This window comes from Coregonus clupeaformis, chromosome 24 (genome assembly GCF_020615455.1).
Source record: "Coregonus clupeaformis isolate EN_2021a chromosome 24, ASM2061545v1, whole genome shotgun sequence".
NCBI classification, from domain to species: Eukaryota; Metazoa; Chordata; class Actinopteri; order Salmoniformes; family Salmonidae; genus Coregonus; species Coregonus clupeaformis.
The window spans coordinates 8,127,262-8,144,135 of record NC_059215.1 but is presented as its reverse complement, the minus strand read 5'-3'; the positions used below and the strand labels follow the sequence as shown (position 1 = coordinate 8,144,135).

General features: G+C 43.3%; 1 protein-coding gene across 1 annotated transcript in view; it reads left to right on the top strand.

Moving 5' to 3' along the window:
* The window catches only part of LOC121537271 (metabotropic glutamate receptor 4-like), a 196,419-nt gene that overhangs the window by 106,859 nt on the left and 72,686 nt on the right, over positions 1-16,874 (top strand). The gene's annotated exons all lie outside the window — the stretch shown is intronic.

Sequence of the window (16,874 nt, the reverse complement as noted above, 5' to 3'; positions counted from 1 at the left end):
TGTATAAAAGACATCTGGGAGCCAGAAATCTTTCTGATTGAGAGGGGGTCAAATACTTATTTCCCTCAATAAAATGCAAATCCATTTATAGCATTTTTGACATGCGTTTTTCTGGATTTTTTTGTTGTTATTCTGTCTCTCACTGTTCAAATAAATCTTCCATTAAAATTATAGACTGATCATGTCTTTGTCAGTGGGCAAACGTACAAAATCAGCAGGGGATCAAATACTTTTTTCCCTCACTGTATGATACCTGAAAATACTGCAGAGTAATTCAAAGCTATTTGCAAACATTGCAAACAGCAAGTTGGATGCTTAGCAAAAACAACTTCAAACCTCTTTGTCTATCTGAGGGTAAGTGTTCTTGTCTCAAACACACACTACACCATCTTTAAAGGGATAGTTTACTTAGAATACAAACTAACATGATTTTCCACCTACCTTGGCTGTAGTTGAGTCAAGAAGGCAGTTTTGGGATATTTTGTTTCCTTTCTACACTTACTAGCCGTATTTTGTTACTCTTAGCATTATCAGTAACACTTAACATTAAACTGTTCTTGTGCCTGTGTAATAAAACTGTATTTACTTTCGAAGCAACATTTTATTAGCATGTTAGGTTACATAATACTTTGGTTATTGCATTTTTTTTGCATAGCAATAAGCTGAGAGTTTTTGCAACTACTGTACACAAGGACTAGTGACTGTTCCTCATTCCACTTATGTAAGTACTACATTATTATGCAATTACAAAGCAATTTCCAAAGTCCTATGTAACAACAATGTTACAATTGTAATAATCATAAAGTTACTACACATGTATAATAATTTGATATCAAGTGTTACTGTACTACCTTGTGTTGGTCATTTTGAAGTCGGCAAACGTGATCTACTCTAATGTTAAGGGGATTCCATGTCCCTCATGTATTTAATTAAAGGCTATAGGCTATATTAAGATTCATATCTAAGAGCCCTCTAAACCAGGTGCTTATGATCATATATTTAGACTAATTCAATTAGCTGTTGTAGTTTTTGGTTCCTTATCAAATATCAAATACATATTTTTTTATTTTTTTATAATTTTCTGAGCGATATTGAAAATACTTTCAAATAATATTTGTTTTTCTGAAACCTGTATTTGAATATCAAAGAAAATAGTTAGTTGAAACTCTATATAAACTACAGTAAATTCGACTACCTCGAGTATTTGGTATTTTCAAATAAACTACAAAATACAACTATTTTCTGCCCAGGTCTGGAAGGTGTTCTCACATTGCAGTAGTACAGCCATGCCTGGGACATTGTAAGGAATGACTGATTCTGTTTCTTTTTGTTTGCTGGCAAGGAGCTTTAGCCATTCAGCTCTGTCTCCCTGGCCTCAAATCTGCCACAGGTTGATGGGTATTTGGCAGCTTAATCTTAAAATAAGTGGATACTGATTTGTAATGTAATGCGCATGAATAATTAAAATATGGGCAGGCAAAACAGGTCAGTGCTTCTGAATGAATTAGCCATGATGAATTAATATCTTAATAGAAAACAGGCATTTATTTATTCACATTTTCCATAGAGGATAATTGTTTTTTGTACGTCGTACCCCATGTGCACAATTTACCTGTTTGTGTGTGCACGTGTGTGTATTTTGTCATTATTATGACTCCGATTCATGTGCTGATGAAGCTTGTGCTGCTGACACCATGTCCTTTGTCAGCTTACGAGTGTCAGTGTCCTGAAATGGGCCACATACTTTCAGCTTTCTGGCTAAACCAAAGCAATTTTTCCAATGGGATTGGAAAGGTGTTGAGGAAGTGAAAAAAATTGCTAAAAAGTGAGCAAGCAAGTGAGAACTGAGAGGGAGTAGTAGAAGTGAACATGTCTACCATGGAACTACAGTGGGCGTAGCACAGCGTTGGGAATACAGTCAGCCTTGAGCAGGGAGCAGACCACACACGCTCAGCTTGACCTCTGACCCCCGCTGGGGCTGAATGTAATCACTACCGACATGCCTACCGCTCTCTGTGCCACTGCATCACTTTCCTCTGCCAGCGCCAAGCTTCAGCCCATCATACTGTACCGTAACTATCTCTGGAGAGATACCGGTGGCAGAGGGAGCGGAGGAGTGTCCCTGCAGAGCTCTCCTGCTTCCCGGCTCAGCCCTGTGGAGTAGGAGTTAATATGAGGAGTGTTCAGCCGGCTCGGCGATTTATAGTTGGAGCCCCTAGGTGGAGAGCACCATGGGGAGCCTCCAGAAAGGGAGTTCCAAATATAGGCTACCATAGATTAGCCAGGATAGAGCTCATTTTTTGCAGGCCAAGCTCAGTTCAACTGAAGCAGCAACTTCCAAACCCACTTCATTTCACCGATAGACAGACACAATGGTAGGTTAATGTACTGTAGCTTTTCAAGCATCTCTGCCTGAAAGTAAAAACACCATCTAGCTGCCAAGCCAACCTGCTGAACCGCCATTATTGCTTGGCTTCTTATTCACTGTGGTAACAGGAAGCCATCCAGCACATCTATGAATACCCATCAAACCATGACATGTCCAATTAGCATTCCTCTCACCCAGCCCTGTGCTGCTGACTTTTCCCTGTTGTGAGCACTCAACTTCAAAAGGTTCTTGCACTCCAAGTCTCCATGCGCCAGACCATTACACCCTGCACTTTAATGATACAGAGAGCAGGGCCCTTTTCACTGATCCTTATAACAACCCAAACTACACTGTATGTAGGATGTTATATTGAAGTCAGCATACTCTGGACTTGTCATTGTACTCAGAGTACACTGATACTGTAAATCATATTTCAAGATATGTTGGTCCAACTCGAGGTGTCCAAAAAAATGCACCCCCCCTCCCCCATGTGAAAAATATTTTCACATGATCCTCCCCTTGTACTGTAAAACAAATTTGCACACTCTCCCCCCTCATAAAATCACATTTTTATTTATTTATTACAACCATAAATAGCTGTAGCAACCCTGTGTTTATAAACACGGATATTGATTTGACCACTTCAGCATGGTTTTGTGGCACAGTCAATGCCACGCAGGGCTAACGGGCCATAAGGTTGAGGGTTCGCTGACCACCACAGACGAGCTCACTCTCCCTGCCTGTATGATTACACAACAATCAGAGCCGGCTGAAGACAATGATAATCTAGGGGGAAATCAGATTTTCAACATTTTGCTTCTATATTTATAATTATATAAAAATATAGTTGTATTTATGCCACACATAAAAGGTAATACATTTTAGAAGTTAAATGACAAATATTTACAGTGCTTCAGAAAGTTTTCACGCCCCTTGACTTTTCTCACATTTTGTTGCGTTACAAAGTGGGATTAATATCGATTGTCATTCTTTGTCAACAACCGACATAAAATACTCTGTAATGTCAAAGTGGAAGAAAAATTTAAACATTTGTAAAAGAAGAAAAAATATATATATATCTTGATTAGAAAAGTTTTCAACCCCCTGAGTCAATACATGCTAGAGTCATCTTTGGCAGCGATTACAGTTTTGCCCACCTGGATTGAACAATATTTGCACATTATTATTTTTAAGTCAAGTTAGTTTTCAAGTCTTGCCAATGCGTTTTAAGCCGATTTAAGTCAAAATTGTAACTAGGCCAGTTAGGAACATTCAATGTCGTCTTGGTAAGCAACTCCAGTGTCTATTTGGCCTTTTGTTTTAGGTTATTGTCCTGCTGAAAGGTGAATTTGTCTCCCCATGTGTCACGCCCTGACTCTGAGGACTTGTATTTGTTGAGTCAGGGTGTGTATTTTCTGTGTTGTGTTTGCTATGTTGTTTTCTATGTGTTAGATCTAGAATGTGTAGATCTATGTTGGCCGGGGTGGTTCCCAATCAGAGGCAGCTGTAGATCGTTGTCTCTGATTGGGGACATACTTAGGCAGCCTTTTGGCACCTGTTAGTTGTGGGATCTTGTTCCGTGTAAGGTATGTTGTGTGTATGCTACCTTGGACTTCGTTTGTTGTTTTGTCGTGGTGTTTATTCGTTAAATAAACATGTATGCTTATCACGCTGCGCCTTGGTCCATCCCGTTCGTCAACGATCGTGACAGAAGATCCCACCAAAATAGGACCAAGCAGCGTGTTCAGGAGCAAACGCCGGGAACTAAACAGGAGGTGACGTTAGTAGATGTCCTCCTCGGTTGGGGGAGAATTACGAAGGAGGAGGCCGTCCGCTACCGTAGGGCGATGAATGAGGATGCCCAGGTAGGAGAGGAGAAACGGCGCCAACAGTGCCGACGACGGAGACCCGAGAGGCAACCCCAAGAAACATTTGGGGGGCACACGGTGTGGACGACGAGGCAGCAGGAGGCAGCGACAGGGCGATTCTGCAGGTTAGGAGAGGAGGCCACCAGGTTACGGGGGTTATTGGTCCAGAGGGAGCAGGAGTTATTTGGTCAGAGGGAGGAGCTACAGGAGGCTATAAGGGAGAAGGAGAGTGTAGAGGCACGGCGAGAGGAGCTGGTTAGGCAGCAGAAGGAGCGGGGGTTTATAAGGGAACCCAATCCCGCTCCTCGCACCAAGCAAGTGGTGCGTGTCGCCAGTCCGGTCCGGCCCATTCCTGATCCCCGCACTAAGCCAGTGGTGCGTGTTCCCAGTACGGCCCGACCCATTCCTGCTTCCCGCACAAGGCCAGTGGTGTGTGTTCCCAGTACGGTCCGGCCCGTTCCTGCTCCCCGCACTAAGCCAGTGGTGCGTGTTCCCAGTACGGCCCGACCCGTTCCTGCTCCCCGCACTAAGCCAGTGGTGCGTGTGTCCAGTCCGGCACGGCCCGTGCCTGTTCCACCGGTGCCTGGTCCGGCACCGGTCAGCTGCTCCACTCCGGAGCCAGAGCAATCCGCTCCACCGGGTCCGGGTCCAACTCCGGTCAGCGGATCCACTCCGAGCCAGAGCAATCCGCTCCACCGGGGTCCAGTCCAGCTCCGGTCAGCCGCTCCACTCCGGAGCCAGAGCAGTCCGCTCCACCGGTGCCTGATCCAGCTCCGGTCAGCGGTTCCACTCCGGAGCCAGAGCAGTTCGATCCACCGTCGTCGGGTCCAGCTCCAGTCAGCGGTTCCAGTCCAGAACCAGATATCAGCCCCTCTCCAGGTTCGGGGTCTCCCACACCAGGGTCCAGACAGGGCTTGGTACGTCGTGGGAGGAAGGAGAGGGGAAGCAGCGCGCCGAGGTCCAGACAAGACCAGGGGCGCAACAGGGAGGTGGAGAGTAAGTGGTGGTCACGACCTGAGCCGGATCCGCCTCCGAGGCGGAATGCCCACCCGGCCCCTACCCTGTTATGTTTATGTGGCGCGGTCGGAGTCCGCACCTTTGGGGGGGGGGTACTGTCACGCCCTGACTCTGAGGACTTCTATTTGTTGAGTCAGGGTGTGTATTTTCTGTGTTGTGTTTGCTATGTTGTTTTCTATGTGTTAGATCTAGAATGTGTAGAGGTGGTTCCCAATCAGAGGCAGCTGTAGATCGTTGTCTCTGATTGGGGACCATACTTAGGCAGCCTTTTGGCACCTGTTAGTTGTGGGATCTTGTTCCATGTAAGGTATGTTGTGTGTATGCTACCTTGGACTTCACGTTTCGTTTGTTGTTTTGTCGTGGTGTTTATTCGTTAAATAAACATGTATGCTTATCACGCTGCACCTTGGTCCGTCCCGTTCGTCAACGATCGTGACACCATGTCTGTTGGAAAGCAGACTGAACCTGGCTTTCCTCTAGGATTGTGCCTGTGCTTAGCTCTATTCCATTTATTTTTATCAAAAAAAAACTCCCAAGTCATTGCCGATGACAAGCATACCCATAAAATGATGCAGCCACCACCATGCTTGAAAATATGAAGCGTGGTACTCAGTGATGTGTTGTGTTGGACATAAAGTTAATTTCTTTGCCACATTTTTTGCAGTTTTCTTTAGTGCCTTGTTGTAAACAGGATGCATGTTTTGGAATATTTGTATTCTCTACAGGATTTATTTTCACTCTGTCAATTAAGTTTTGTAGTGTGGAGTAACTACAATGTTGTTGATCCATCCTCAGTTGTCTCCTATCACACATTAAACTCTGTAACTGTTTCAAAGTCACCATTGGCCTCATGGTGAAATCCCTGAGCGGTTTCCCTCCTCTCCGGCAACTCAATTAGGAAGGACGCCTGTATCTTTGTAGTGACAAGGTGTATTGATACACCATCAAATGTGTAATTACAGTTTTTCTCCATTGGTTTGGCTCATTTCTTGAAACAGAAATTACATTCTCAAAACTACATGGACAAACCTCCAAACCACTTGGCAATTGTTCACAACAGAATTGAATTTCTCATTCATTTCATCAAATTGCAAATGTCTAAGTACATGTCTCAATGTCTCAGTACATCTTTGCAAATGATTAAGTACAGGTAGCCTACATTTAGCACAATTTCCAAGTGAATAGATCTTGTTGATCTAAACTGATTGTTGATTCTCAGTCTAATGGTTGTTCGCTCCAAAACGTGTCAGCGTCATTTCATTGTATAAGTCATCACATGCACAATAGTCTGTTCAATTGTCAAAATTAGTCAAGAACATAATACCATGAATACCATATATGAATCCCTTGGAACATTTGATAAATTTATTACAGCAATTGACAGTCAGGTGAAACTAGAACTTGACTAACGAAGGAGGAGTTTCACACATCTCAGATGACCAATCAAACAGTATGTTTAGTTACCTGACAGGTGCTGTCCATGACTGTGAATGCTGCCAAACATGTATGTAAAGAGCTTGACCATGCAGGACCAGTACAATTTCTGAACATGGAGGCACCTGGCCAAGTAAATGAACAAGGGCAACTGCCTGCTCGAGGAAGAGGAAGAAGAAGAAGAGGAGGAGGAGGAGTAAGGGTGCGTGGTGGTGGAATAGGGGGAAGAGGCCGAGGAGCACGAAGACACCATGCTGTCCCGGATGAAATTCGGGCCACAATTATAGACCATGTCATCAACCATGGCCTCACAATGGCGGAGGCAGGTCGCCGAGTGCAGCCTAATGTGCCTCGCTCAACAGTCTCCTCCATCATCCAAACCTTTCGCAGGGAAAACAGGTATGTAGTCAGTCAATGATGGAATTATATGTTGTATAGGACAGGACACTGTGCATAGAGCAAGAAATATATTTATTTACATATTTACCTATTCATTTAGTGTGTGTGTGTGATAGGCCTACAGTAATATCTTACCTCAATGGGATGTTATGATACTAAAAATGACAAGAAAAACATTGGAGAAAATAAACTATGGAATAGTTTATTTTCTACAGTATTGATGATACAGTTTACAGTAGTATTCCAGTCACTGTGCAGTGATGCATTAGAATTGTGGTAAAGTTACTGTAAGTAAAACAACAATACAATTACATAGGTAACTCATTCTGTAAGGAATACATAAGGTATACATTACGAATGGAGTGTTGTCCTTTGACTTCTATATCTAGGATTGGACGACAACCTTGCACAGGTGGCAGAGGAAAACTTCTCAATGAACAACAAGAACAAGAGATCTGTAACATGGTGATGGCAAATAATGCCATCACATTGAGACAGATCCGCGCTGCAATCCTACAAGACAATGCCATATTCCAAAATGTCAACTCTATAAGCATCTCCACAATAGACCGGATATTGAAGAAGCATCAGATGACAATGAAGCAAATTTACAGGGTACCATTTGAGAGGAACTCTGATAGAGTGAAAGAGCTGCGGTACCAGTATGTACATGTAAGTCAGTTACTGGTTGTCCATCATTATAACATTTTTACAATTAAGCAGTGGTTCCCAAACTTTTTGGCTTCAGTACCCACTTTACCTGATTTGTGTATCCAGGTAATCCAGGTATGGAAGTATTTGATTTATCTGACTTCAACATTTCGCCTAAAAACTGCAGCTTACTGTATGATGCAATTATCATTATAATCCTTATTTTGAAGAATATAACATACAATAAGAAAAGGGGTCAAAGAGCTGCAATTAGTGCCTCCCATGTAAATCTATCTAATACTGTGGGTTTTACTGTAACATTTCAGTAAGTCTAGTCATTGATGATTTCCCCCCCCCCCTTTCTGTCAAATACCCCCTGTAGTACCTCTGCATAGGGGTACATGTACCCCAGGTTTGGAACCACTGGAGTAGTGGCCAGTAGTATATTGAACTTGTGGAGAACATAGAACATTCCTATGTAATTGTCTGTAACTGTAGTGTATGACTCTTCTGTATGACTGATTTGATGTTTTCTTTTTTTACGCTATTGTAGAGAATAATGGCATTGGAAGGAAACGAGACCCATCACATCCTCGTGTTTGTGGATGAAGCTGGCTTCAACCTGGCCAAGGGCCGAAGACGTGGCCGTAATATTATGGCCACCGGGCCATGGTGGATGTCCCAGGCCAGCGAGGGGGCAATATAACTATGTGTGCTGCCATATCGGAGAATGGTGTGGCCACTCACATCCCCAGTCTTGGCCCATACAATACACAGAAGCTCCTCATCTTCTTGGACCGCCTTCATGTTGATTTGATCCCTGAAAATGAGAGCGGTCTCGTAGGGCCTCACCTACCACAATATGTCATTGTATGGGACAATGTGAATTTCCACCGTGGCCCGCTCATCAGGGCCTGGTTCACTACTCATCCAAGGATGGTCATGGTGTTCCTACCACCTTACTCTCCTTTCCTCAATCCTATTGAGGAGTATTTCTCCGCTTGGAGGTGGAGAGTGTATGAGCATCGGGCTCAAGATCAGAGGTCCCTGCTCCATGCAATGGACGCTGCGTGTGAGGATATTACAGGAGATCAGTGTAGGGGATGGTTGCGACATGCACGCCGTTTCTTCCCTCGTTGCATCGCAAGGGAGAATATACGCTGTGATGTGGACGAGAATCTGTGGCCAGACAGACAGCAGCGTGTGGATGGCCAGGAGGGTGAGGACAGCGACCAGTGAAGAACTGTTAGTTGTGAAACTCCAGCTTTATTTACAGCACTGTAGGCTGCATATAATTTTCATTGTTTTTTGTTTGTGTGTTTATATTACAGTATATTATGCTGTATACATTTTCTTTTACTCTGATGTATGGAAGTTACTTTATGTGTGTGAATGATAATGGTTACAATTTCCTTGGCAGTATGAGTGCAATGTGTGATGTCAAACCTTGGAGGCTACTCTTACCCTAAAATCCTATTTATTTTTTTCAGTTTTATACACAATTGTATTCTGTTAGCTAGACAAAAAACAGTACAGTAACCATTGTCAATGAAGGACTGGGCTAAGACTGAAAGGTGGACATGAGGGATATTTCAATGGTCCTCTGCCATAGTGACAAAACATCTAAACATTTTGACTTGCAGTGCTTACACAATGCCAAAGGGACGAAGCATTTTGGGGGCACTGACTGTTTAAATGAGAAGGAAATTTAGTTTTGACACATGCGTGAACTGTTTTGGGAGAGGTATGAGCTTTTGCAGGTGAACCATGGTGTTGTGCCGAACCATCCACGTTATTTTGGCTAAAGCACCAAGAGTGTTGAGAACGTCCGGTCTGTTTCAAGAAATGAGCCAAAGCAATTGAGAAGGATCTTTGCCAAATTTAGTTTTGAAGCATGAGTGAACAGTTTTAGGAGAGATATGAGCTTTTGCAAGTGAGCTATAGTGTTGTGCTGAACTGTAAGACTGTTTTGCCAAATGATCTTAGAGTTTTGAGAATGTAATTTCTGTTTCAAGAAATGAGCCAAACCAATGGAGAAAAACTGTAATAACTTCACCATGCTCAAATGGATATTCAATGTCTGTTTTGTTTTTTTATCTACCAATATGTGCCCTTCTCTGCGAGGTATTGGAAAACCTCCCTGGTCTTTGTGGTTGAATCTGTTTTTGACATTCACTGCAGGACTGAGGGACCTTACAGATAATTGTATGTGTGGGGTACAGAGATAAGGTAGTCATTAAAAAATCATGTTAAACATTATTATTGCACACAGAGTGAGTCCATGCAACATATTACGTGACTTGTTAAGCACATTTCTACTCCTGAACTTATTTAGGCTTGCCATAACAAAGGGGTTGAATAGTTATTGACTCAAGACAGTTCAGCTTTTCATTTTTAATTAATTTGTAAAAAATTCTATTCGACTTTGACATTATGGGGTATTGTGTGTAGGCCACTGTCAAACAAATCTAAATGTCATCCATTTTAAGGGTCGTGAATATTTTCTGAAGGCGACCACTTATGTCGCTTATGTCTAGAGCCGGCCCTGCACAAAGCCTCCAGAGAGGCCCCCTTTCATCATAGAGGGAGTGGCCAACCAAGAGCGGAGATGGAGGGATGAATGGAGAGATGGAGGGATGAATGGAGAGATGGAGGGATGAATGTAGAGATGGAGGGATGAATGGAGAGATGGAGGGATGAATGGAGAGATGGAGGGATGAATGGAGAGATGGAGGGATGAATGTAGAGATGGAGGGATGAATGGAGAGATGGAGGGATGAATGGAGAGATGGAGGGATGTGGCCTCTCATTAATCAGCCAAACAGAGACAGAGTCAATACTGCTGGGCTTTACTCTGTCCCATCACAGCCTAACCCCCCTGACAAGGTAGAACGAGAGGGGCTGCCCCACATCACAATGTGGACAATGCATAATAAGTGCGCTGTGCAAGTCAAACTGCTTAACCCTCCCGTTGTCCTAGGGTCAAAATGACCCGCCACTGTGTTGAACCAACTTTATTAAATTTTTATATTTTTGGGATCATTTGTGAGAAGGAGGCAGTGAGACTTTAAAGAAAGTATCACTGCCTCCTTCTCACAAATGATCCAAAAAATATAAAAATTAAATAAAGTTGGTTCAACACAGTGGCGGGTCATTTTGACCCTAGGACAACGGGAGGGTTAAGATCAGTTACTTTTAAGTAATGATTACAATGATTTGTCATTATATACTGTATGTTAGCATTATTGACTTTTTCACATGATATTCTTGACTTTCTATATATTTCTACACAGTCAGTTTGATTGTAGCCATTCACTCAGTTTGTGAAAAATATAATTTATATCTGTTTATAAACCATCTCAGATTCCTCCAACATTCCCACTGTTGACTCCAATCCAATGCGTCTTGTAGCAATGCGTTTACTGTATGTAATTGAATTTGGAGTGCTAATTATTCGACCGAGGGCAGTAATCAGCCTCTTGATGATCTGAAGCCTTTGAATAATGTGTCGTCTGGTGACTGGTGATCAGAAAGCTCCTCTACCCAGCATTAGGGATAAGCAGATTGCTGCTGTGACAAGTATTAACCCAACATCTCTATTAGGCTGCTACTGCTGTGATACAGAGCGTCTTGTGTCTTAGTCTTACTTGCCTTAGATGGTAGAATAAAACAGCATTTGGAAGATGGCCAAAAATGACTGTGCTGGAATGTATGGTGCAGGAAGTTAATATGTTTATTTTCAAATGAATGTCTTCTTTTGCGAAAGAGGCACAGTATGTCACTAAATTTAACATACAGTGGTTGTGGGTGGAATTTAGATTTAGATAGTTCAGTGTACAGGAGTAGTTCCATTAGAGTAACTTGTTTTTACCAACAGTATAGGAGTTTAGTGCTGTCTTACTGTGACTGGACAAGCCTATGTCCTAGTCTAGAGGGGCCCTATATGTACTATATACAACTCAACTGAAAATCAGAGAGCAAGTTGTTTTCCCATTTCTGTTCCCAATCACAGTGTATCTCATTACACCCTGCAGAATATTGGTCAGGGTTCACAGTACATAAGGATTACCACAGCGCTGCCGCAAACTATCTCGCCACCTGAAACGCAGCTTCATCTCAAAGTGGTCCTGCTGTATTGAATGGATCTATACAGCTGTGGCTGTTTCATCAACAGTTGGTGGATAGTTTATTTGCTGAAAGGAGCCTGAAACAAATAGAAGCACACATAACCACAGAGAGACACACACAAACACAGCAAACATTCACAAATGAAATGTGAAAACAGGGAGGATGCAGCTCAAAGGTTAACTCACAGGCAAACGTCAATGTGAGGTAGCAATAATCTAAAGTGATGTAGGAGAGAGCTGGAATAATTAATGATATTGTGTCCACATACGTTAAATCTGTTGGTCTGCTAGTCTTTCTCCAAAGCCTCAGGATATCATCCGATCTCCGGTGGCAATAAAACAGCTATCAAATCTGGCTAAGTGGAGAAAGGCTCACCTGGTCAGCTATATTCTCCTGAGTAGGCTACGTTTATGTGCTGGAATTTATTATTCTGGAAATAATTGACTCATTCTCTCTATGGACCTATGTTGTTATTTTGATGCAGCACAATGTGTCACGTCTTCAACATACATAATGGACCGTATGTGGGCATTAGTTTATAAACAAAGTCAATGTGTCAACATTGTTATGGCAGGTGAGGTTGAATCCCAGCCTCTGTCCTTAGGCTCTGTAAGATCATTAATAGCATATTGTTTGCAGGCCTTATGCGACACACCTTAAATCATAGCCATCATTCTCACTTTGTCTCTGCAGTCTTCTTGCAAATTGCCATTTCAGAAACCTTTCCTTGGCATGCTTGATGTCTCTTGATTGTATAAATTAGTCTGTGCTGCAGTTGGGGCTGCAGGGTGGTTTGCAAGCATATAACTCATCGGTTACTCTCTGTGTCTCAACCTCTCTCTCTCCCTCTCTCTCACCCTCTCTCTCTCTCTCTCTCTCTTTAATGGGATTTTTAAGGATACAAATTCAGAGTCTGACAGGTTGCTCCACACAGCTGTTGATTGTGGTCCTCTGTAGCTCAGCTGGTAGAGCACGGCGCTTGTAACGCCAAGGTAGTGGGTTCGATCCCCGGGACCACCCATACACAAAAAAAATGTGTGCACGCATGACTGTAAGTCGCTTTGGATAAAAGCGTCTGCTAAATGGCATATTATTATTATTATTATTATAGCACTCTGTCTCTGAGAGGGCTGCCTCAGTTACTTAACACCGCTTGAGAAATGTGAATAATAGCATTATTTTACATTGACTCATGTTGCCTTAATACCACATTATATGCTACTTATCAAACACAGATATATGCATAAGCTGAGAATAAGAATGCTACTTATCAAACACAGATATGTGCAAAGCTGAGAATGAGAAACGAATTGGTATGAGGCTAGATGGTAGTTCAGTATCATTGCTTCATTGTGACAGCTGAGAGAATTATCAGGCTCCAGGCCAAGGGCTCCAGGTTATTCATTATGGGAGTAACGATCCCCATGATGTGCTCAATGGTGTTAAAATCATGCAATTTGTATTTTCTGACCAAGAGTTGGCTCGGTGGTTAAAAATGCATGGTGTACATGTATGTAGCTCAAACCTTAGATGGGCCACTATAGCTTTGCCGCTTGAACCACATGGTCCTTTGGCTCCTTATCTCTAACCATCTTCTGATGGGAGGCCTGGACAAGTTCATTAAATCAAATCAAATCAAATCAAATTGTATTGGTCACATACACGTGTTTAGCAGATGTTATTGCGGGTGTAGTGAAATGCTTGTGTTTCTAGCTCCAACAGTACAGTAATATCTAACAAGTAATATCTAACAATTTCACAACATATACCCAATACACATTGTGAGTGGCCAGTGATTTCTAATCTATGTATATAGGCAGCAACCTATATTGTGCTAGTGAAGGCTATTTAACAGTCTGATGGCCTTGAGAAAGAAGCTGTTTTTCAGTCTCTCGGTCCCAGCTTTGATGCACCTGTACTGACCTCGCCTTCTGGATGATAGCGGGGTGAACAGGCAGTGGCTCAGGTGGTTGATGTCCTTGATGATCTTCTTGGCCTTCCTGTGACATCAGGTGCTGTAGGTGTCCTGGAAGGCTGGTAGTTTGCCCCCGTGATGCGTTGGGCAGACCGCACTTCCCTCTGGAGAGCCCTGCGGTTGCGGGCGGTGCAGTTGCCGTACCAGGCGGTGATACAGCCTGACAGGATGCTCTCAATTGTACATCTGTAAAAGTCTGTGAGGGTTTTAGGTGCCAAGCCACATTTTTTCAGCCTCCTGAGGTTGAAGAGGCGCTGTTGCGCCTTCTTCACCACACTGTCTGTGTGGGTGGACCATTTCAGTTTGTCAGTGATGTGTACACAGAGGAACTTGAAGCTTTCCACCTTCTCCACTGCGGTGTCCTCGATGTGGATAGGGGGGTGTTCCCTCTGCTGTTTCCTGAAGTCCACGATCATCTCCTTTGTTTTGTTGACGTTGAGTGAGAGGTAATTTTTCCTAGCACCACACTCCCAGAGCCCTCACCTCCTCCCTGTAGGCTGTCATTGTTGGTAATCAAGCATACAACTGTCACGTCGTCTGCAAACTTGATGATTGAGTTGGAGGCGTGCTTGGCCACGCAGTCATGGGTGAACAGGGAGTACAGCAGGGGGCTGAGCACGCACCCTTGTGGGGCCCCAGTGTTGAGGATCAGCGAAGTGGAGGTGTTATTTCCTACCTTCACCACCTGGGGGCGGCCTGTCAGGAAGTTCAGGACCAAGTTGCACAGGACGGGGTTCAGACCCAGGGTCTCGAGCTTAATGATGAGCTTGGAGGGTACTATGGTGCTGAATGCTGAGCTATAGTCAATGAACAGCATTCTTACATAGTTATTCCTCGTCCAGATGGGATAGGGCAGTGTGCAGTGTGATGGTGATTGCATCGTCTGTGGATCTATTGGGGCGGTAAGCAAGTTGAAGTGGGTCTAGGGTGGCAGGTAAGGTAGAGGTGATATGATCTTTGACTAGTCTCTCAAAGCACTTCATGATGACAGAAGTGAGTGGTACGGGGCGATGGTCATTTAGTTCAGTTACCTTTGCTTTCTTGGGTACAGGAACAATGGTGGCCATCTTGAAGCATGTGGAGACAGCAGACTGGGATAGGGAGAGATTGAATATGTCCGTAAACACACCAGCCAGCTGGTCTGCGCATGCTCTGAGGACGCGGCTAGGGATACCATCTGGGGCGGCAGCCTTACGAGGGTTAACTCGCTTAAATGTCTTACTCACATCGGCCACGGAGAAGGAGAGCCCACAGTCCTTGGTAGCGGGCCGCGTCGGTGGCACTGTATTATCCTCGAAGCGGGCAAAGAAGGTGTTTTACTTGTCTGGAAGCAAGACGTCGGTATCCGCGACGTGGCATTATGTTTCACAAGGCAAGAAGATTCATTCTAATGACCGTCCTCCTCTTGTTCAGATACAGATGTAGGATCTTAATTTGACCTATGTTGTCACAGCAAGCTTAGGTGATTTGATGATGTTGAAATGTTGAAGTTGAAATGGTGCTGGAGTAGTGGAGGCAGCTCCTGTTTTCTTTGAGACTTGCGGTAACTCTCCGTGGTTCTAAATCAATAGTTGTTTAGTAGTACGAAAATGTCGGAAACATTAACTTGCTTGCCATGGTGTAGGTCATGTAACTGTTTGTTACATGCAATATGCTTTGTGGACTTCACAGGACAGATGTTGCGCTCAGGTTTTGTGATGAAACAAAGGTGTGGTTGAATTTATTCTGCCACTGTGTCTTCTTATTGTCTCGATCTTAGGCCTATATATCACGGTGTCAAGGCATATGAACTAACAGGTTATAGAGCAAACAACGCAATTATCACAACACATAGGTTGTAATATGTTTTTTTCCCCCTGGCTTGGCTTCCCCAGTGATTTAATGCACTACACTAATGACGTTTCAGCGTTGTGACCTCAGAAAGCAAGGCTGTCCTCAATGTAGTGATCTGTTCTCTGCTCTGTATGGGTATTCATTTTGTCCACAGTGACCGCTATTGTTGAAAAACTGCTCTATTCTCACATCTTATTAGAGACTCCTTGGCCCTCTGGAAATGACCCCTTTGCCATTTTACTTAATAATTCCCTTATTCTGAAAAGAGCTGTGTTGGGAATGTTCAGCGCCTTTGGTGAGCAGTGCCAAGGCAATATCATATTTCTATGGCCTCACGTATTAAAGTCTAGTAGTCTATCTAAAAATTGACTATGGGAAAGAGGGGGCTTGGAGCATTGATTGTGGTTGAGCCCTGCTGATTCCATCTGTCAGCACAAAGGTGACAAACATCCTCAACAGCTGTGCAGAGACAGTGTCAGCCAAATTACTCCCACACACAATAAATGGGTTATACTGCCACACAAATGCAATAGCATTTGATTAAAAGGCTGGTAAAGAAAAATATATAGTATTTTTTCTTCTGAGGGGGTTAGGACAAAACAGATTAAATAATGGGTGTGTTTACGATTTGGGAATGTAAATGCAAACCATTATGCCAGATAAATAGTATTTACAGTAAATAGTATATTTAGTATTTATAATATTTACTACTGACCTTATAGTAGTCAGAATAGATATAGAACCCTGATATATGGGCTATAGTAGTCAGGGCAACCAAAGTGCCTACTCAACCCATTGATGAATGGTATCATTGTTCCATAATGAAATCAATACCAAAACAAGGAGTTCCTCTCACACTGTGTGTGACTGCAATGCATCAACCATTCCCTTCCCTGTGTCAGGTTACACCTATAGATGGTTGGTCGCAGCGATACAATCTATAATGTGTGAAAGTAATGACAAAAGGACTATTTCTCCCACAAGAGAGATCTGCATCAATATTTCAGAGCTCATTTAGAGTACCTGAGGCTTCCCGTGGTGAACAGCCCAATGTAATTGTCCAATAGTGCAATATTATACAGCTGCATATCAATGTGGGAGGCGGGTTATTTCAAGTTCTAGGGCCAACTGAAACTTGTTTTGATTGACAGGTGGAACAACAAGGAGGGCAGTGGAGGAAGACAGGGCAGAGTGATAGCAG